This window comes from Gracilinanus agilis, unplaced genomic scaffold (genome assembly GCF_016433145.1).
Source record: "Gracilinanus agilis isolate LMUSP501 unplaced genomic scaffold, AgileGrace unplaced_scaffold39195, whole genome shotgun sequence".
NCBI lineage: Eukaryota > Metazoa > Chordata > Mammalia > Didelphimorphia > Didelphidae > Gracilinanus > Gracilinanus agilis.
In genome coordinates this window covers 1-6332 of record NW_025372684.1, presented here as the reverse complement: position 1 = coordinate 6332, position 6332 = coordinate 1, and the positions used below count along the sequence as shown (strand labels likewise).

The window sequence follows — 6332 nt, the reverse complement described above, 5'->3', positions numbered from 1 at the left end:
AACATTAAGGAATATTAAAATTATAAACAAAAGACTATATTGAAAAAGTGCATGTCAAGAAGGGATCCACTTATAAATGATGTATCTGCTAAATTAATTATAAAGTACTTTATTTCATAAAGTTTGCAGTATAACTTTTAGCTGCAATTGTAGAGCAGGATGTTTTTCATCACATTAATTTTCTCTGAGCTTCACTCATGAGTATGATTAAGTAAACTTGAAAGGTTATACTTTTAAAATGTCATTAGCACATCCCGTTCTTGTACACTAGTGTAGAAAGGTCTTCTAAAGATAAACAACTGTAGGACTGGTTTGATTTTTTTTCAGCTAAAGCCATAATTATGTTAAGATCGCCCTCTGCTGTTAAATTGAGATCTATCTTCAAGTTGTGAAGAGATTTAAATGGTTTTTTTCCCTTTTGTGTATCATCCTTTATGTATTTTATTTAGTGTTAAGGATTTTCTTTGAAAGACAAGTAGAAACTGCATGAAAAGTACTTCTCAGAGAAATACCAGGTTTCAAATGAAAGACCTTATACCAGGAAGGCTTTTACGAGTGTGTCTCTGTGCAGAACATCTTGAAAAATATTCAGATCAGGAGTGAAGCTTTCATCTGTATAGATAATTGTATCCTAAGCCACATCTTCTGAAGTGGCTCTCCAAAACGCGGTCAGCTCTGATCTCATGTAACGACGCTGGTTATAGATATGTTCATGATAAGGTGGCATCTGTTTCACTGTATTAACATCCACATCTATTTGTGTAGTAGGATATGGGGCACACATGACTTGTCAGAAGGGCAACACAAAACTTCCAGTTGAATCCTTGAGCAGACCTTTGTAAGAGGGAAATTTAGGGTATTTTATAGATAATTATATATAAAACGTGGCCACCAGGAATTAACAATTCAGGTTGATTCCGTAATTAAATCAGACCCAAATCAGCATTGGGTTGAGGAAAGCTTATTTACAATCTGGAAGGTAAAGAGTAGGAATAAAGAGAAAGGGAGAGGAGAGAAGGTTAAAAGGCTAAATAAATGAAGCTGTAAGCCACAAGGCCCAACAGCCAGATAGGCAGAGTTTGGAAGCGGCCTAGGTAGGCCTAGGAAGTCAGCCTAAACTTACCCATGTGACAATACAGAGTGTAAGCGTTCTGTGGTCTCAGGAGATCCTTCAGCACTGAGTTCGAGAAGGCAACTGCCTCAACAGGAAGTAACTAACATACTTAAAGAGATAGTGTCTTTCCTCACTTCCAGTGGGTCCACCTCTAATTCAAATGGACAAATGGCAGTCTCTACATTGATTTGGGCAGTCCCTTATTCTTGATTTGTTACTTGTTGTCACGTGTGGGTAACTCGTCTCCCCTCCCCACTAAGGAAGGTGAGGGTGACATCATTTCTACGCCTAGGATGAGTAGATTTTTGACTACAAATGGGCTAGAGTTAATTCCATTTACACACCTTGTAAAAATAACCTGGATTTATACTTAAATGAAAGCTCATTCCTACAAAGTCTGGAGCATTTCATTCTGAAGGAGTTGGAAAAAAAACAGTGTCCTCACTATCTTATTTACTTTATCTGCACTGCTATCTACTGCTAGAGAAGAGTCACAGGTCTGCAGGTGAGAGCTGATGGCATTGAGAAGAAAACCTTCATGGCAACTATCCCCAATGCCATCATGATTTACTATTGTATCACTTATATCTATTTCCTTAGGAATACTGTGTGATTTCATAGATGAAAGGAGTTCCATTACAGGGATAGCCTCTCCAGTGAGCCTTGGAATAATGCTCTGACCCTGATCTTCCATTCTCTTTCTTCTAATACAATCTTCTGAACATTTACTTGTCTCTCTTTATGCATCCATATACTTCCTTTCTGGATGATGTGTGTTAATCTATCAACACACACTCTATATAGGGGAAGGTAGAAATTAAGTTCAGATTGTGGAAGTATTATTGACAGTCCATATGTACTCCTATCTCCCTTCCAGTATGCATCAAAGATGAATGAAACAGGGGCTAGCTGGGTAGCGCAGTGAATTGAGAGCCAGGCTTAGAGACAGGAAGACCCAGGTTCAAATTTGTCCTCAGACACTTCCTAGCTGTGTGACTCTGGACAAGTCACTTAACCCCCATTGCCTAGCCCTTACCTTTAGAACCAAAATACATAGTATTGATTATAAGATGGAAGGTAAGAGTTTTTTCAGACAACACAAAAAACTTCACATCTCTGAATTCTGAAGGATTTCTCCATTTAGAATATGATTAGCAAGAAAAATTATTACTCCATCACTAAGAAGCAGTTGTTGTTTCTTGGGAGCCCAAATGTGCCTTATATCATTTCCTATAGCCTAATAGTATTTCATTACATTCATATGCCATAATTTGTTCAGACATTTACCAAATGATGGGCACCCTCTCCTAAATCATCTTACTTTTAGTTCTTTGTATTGAATCACTACATCATCACCACTGAAGTTGCTACAGTTTATTGTACTGAGCATCTTAGAATGTTATCTTTAATAACTTTCTCTATATTTTTCACACAGGTGACAGATCAGTCAGTAAAAGCATTTGCTGAACACTGTCCTGAACTACAGTATGTTGGTTTTATGGGCTGTTCTGTTACTTCAAAGGGGGTCATTCACCTAACAAAGGTAGGTACAATATCTGTATCTTTCTTGGCCTTAGTAGCATAGATACAATATCAGACTTTAATATAAAAATAATTTTAAATAATACCACATCCTCTACTCTTTAAAAAGGTACATTTTTCTTTTTAAAAAGTTAATTTAAAATAAGTTTTAAAAAGCAGTGTTATTTTACTTTTGGTGGAGTTGTTCATAGTTCCAACCTAGTTCTAATTTGGGTACTAATTCTGGGTCCTAATTTGGAATTATATGAGAGCAATGATTAAACTCCCCATATCGCATGGTTTAGCAATCCTATGATTGCACATATGTTCTTATTTTTCTACATGCATTTATTATGTACCAGATACTATGCTAGCTTTAGAGATAAAGGACAAAAACAAACCAGTTTTTACGTTTTTTATTTTATCAAAGGATTCAACTTGTACACATATAAGTAAATTGAAAATGTATATAAAAGAAATTCCTGGTCATTTTTGTGGAGAGGAAGTAACATCTAGGGGATCAGAAAGCACTTGAACTGAGCTTTGAAGGAACTCATGGATTCTAAGAGCACAGAGGAAAGAGGGATCATAATCATTCTAAGCATGGGAGACAGATGGAGTAAACCCTGTGAGGAATAGCAAGTATGCCAGTATCAGGATCTTAATTTGTGAAGAAGAATAATGTATAAGTTTGCAAAGAGATATGAAGTCAGATTCTGAAGGTCTTTAAATGCCAAACATCAATTTTATCTTATCCTAATGTCAATAGAGAGTCATTAAGACTTTTTGAGCAAAGGAGTGATCCATTAGATTTGTGCTTTAAGACTTCTTAGATAAAGGCTTATATGAATTAAAATACTCATAGCAGCTTCATAGTTAATAGCTGGTCCACCTAACTGTTGTTCTCATACCCTCCTGGGCTACCCCTCCATCCACCTCTATATTTATATTTTATGTATTGATTTTTGTATATGTTGTCTTCCCCCTTAGAATCTAAATTTCTCAAAGGCCAGATCTATTCTTGCTTTTTCTTCTTTTCCCCAGATTATTCTTTGATACAATTTTCAATAATTATTTTCTAACTTTTTTGTGATTCATATTTTGTTCCTCCTTACCACCCAGCCCCCTCCCTGAGCTAGCTGATAACATATGGGTGGTACTCTACTTTTGTTATCATATGATACGTATTGCCATGTTTGTCATAATGTGAAAGAAGACAAATATCTCTTAGATCAGAGAAAAATTCATGGAGGAAGTAAAGTGAAGAAGGGATATTTCAATCAGGTTATGTCAGTTCCTTCTATGGCAGTAAATAGCCTTTTTCTTCATGAATCCCTTGGAGTTTTCCAGGATCCTTATATTGCTGATAATAGTTTAGTTCTTCACATTGATCATCATTCTTTATTGTTATTACTGGGTACAGTGGTCTCTTGGTTCTGCTTACTTCACTTTGCATCACTTCATAAAAGTCTGGCTTTTAAAAAATCATCCTACTCATCATTTCAAGGCATAATAATATTCCATTACAATCATATACCACAGCTTGTTCAGCCATTCTGCAACTGATAGATATACTTTCAGTTTCCAGTTTTTTGCCACCACAGAAAGAGTTGCTATAAATCGTTTCTTACAAATAGGTCCTTTCCCCCTGTCTTTGTTCTTGTTTTGGGACATAATAGTGATATTCCTGGGTCAAAAGAACAGTTTAATGTTCCTTTTCTCCAGAATGATTGTATCATTTCACAACTCTACCAACAGTGTATTAATGTCCTGATTTTTCCACATCACTTCCAACGTTTATCGTTTTCCTTTTTTGTCATGCTAAGCCATTCTGATGGGTATGAGGAGGTATGTCCTTACCTTTTCTTTATATCCCTATTGCTCAGCACACAGAGACACTTAATTAATACCATTTGTTTAATCAAGTTTAGAGGACAGTGGAAGGTTTGTATGAATTAAAACATAATGAGATAAGCAGAAACAAAAGAGCAATGTGCACAGTACTGCAAATAATGTAATGAAAAGATAAAAAAAGGAGAAAATAAAAAAACACTTGAGAAATTCATTAGGAGCCAAAGTCTAGTATTTAAAAAATAAGTGAGTCTCCCAAGGATAGATAAAGAAACAGTTGTTGTATATACCATCTAGCCATTGAGAATATTTTTGTTTGTTTTACTTTATCACAAAGGAGAGTTCTGTGTGTATCTGGAGAGGAATTATTTCCTTCAGGACTCAGAATGATGTAAAAACAAAGACATCCAAAAAACAAATTAAAACAAAACAATATATTTAAAGAATCCATTATTTTGTGTTCTAATTTTGATACTTTAGCACTTGGGGCATCTAAAATTTCATCAATGTACTGTTCACCACACTTACATTACACTGTTACCCCTTTATAACTTTAATGATTGGCTTTTGAGAGACACTGTAGTTAAAAATTTTATTTCCCTTGACCTGACATAAATCTCTCTGAACTTAGCTAGCTGGTTGTGAGATAGTTGGAATACAGCTCAACACTAGCCCTTGTGCCAAATCTTGTGCTGCAGTATCATAGTCTTTGAAGTTATATTGTCACCTCCTGACTTGATCAGTCACAAAGTAGGATATTAGTAAAGATGCAATTATGATAGTGTGATATCCATACTTTATAGGAATGTATATATAATTTTGTAAGTGGTTATTAGGAATATCAGGAATGTTAAAGTTTGAATGGCTTCCTGATTGTTGATTAAATGAGCTATATCTCTTATGAAGTAGAGATATCCAACCATTTTGTACGATCAGGGTAAACCTATAAACTAATAAATATATAATATAAATAACATATATTATACTTCAGACCTCCAAATTGACAAATATATTTAGGGAAAGAATTAGTCTCAGGTACCAGATCTGTGAAGTCAGAACAAGTTCAGTAAGTATGTCCACATGCACTCTCAACACAGGTGTTATGTCCTAGCAAGCTCAGAATCATTTATCTCCTTTTAGTACATGTCCTTGGTGTCTTTTCTGCTTTGTAGAATAATAGCATGGAACCAAATTTGGTGCATACTAAAATAGGTGAAAATATTTCTCAACTTTTATAATAGAAAAATTATCTCCTAAAAATATACTTGAACTCATAAGAAGTCTGAAGTTAAAGTTTAAATTTTGTTTATCATAACAATAGTTGCTAGCATAGAATCTAGAATCTAACAGGAAGTAAAACACAGCACAGTTAAGTAAATTACCTTAAGACTATTGGAGAGATATGAGCCATGTTATTCTGTCCTAAAGAACTATTTTCTTGTGAAGCAGTTACAATTTTGAGGAAGGGAATGAATAATACAGGGTTTTTATTGCCAATGTTTTTCCTACCAAAAATTTTTATTTTTTATTGTGGAATTGCTACTATTTGCTTGTTCTCTCATAGAAAAGTTGTCTATTTCTTTCTTTGTTTTTTTTTTTTTCTTGCTTTTAACTGATTGGAAGATAGGAATTTTCTTTTTTGGTATCTTAAGATATTTATGGAATGTGGTATGTATAACTTTAGATGAAAAGATCATGAACAGTATTATAATTACTGCATATAATCATTTTCATGATTATTTAAAATTAGTTTTTGAAAAACAAAAATAACATACAATATGAGCATGGAGTTGCTTTCTCTGACAGAATAACTGCTATAGTGGATACATATATATATATATATATA

The 6332-nt window shown here is 34.3% G+C and overlaps 1 pseudogene; it reads right to left on the bottom strand.

Moving 5' to 3' along the window:
* Positions 1 to 233: 233 nt before the first annotated feature.
* LOC123255092 lies at positions 234 to 2344 on the bottom strand (annotated as a pseudogene).
* Between the last annotated feature and the right edge of the window lie 3988 nt (positions 2345 to 6332).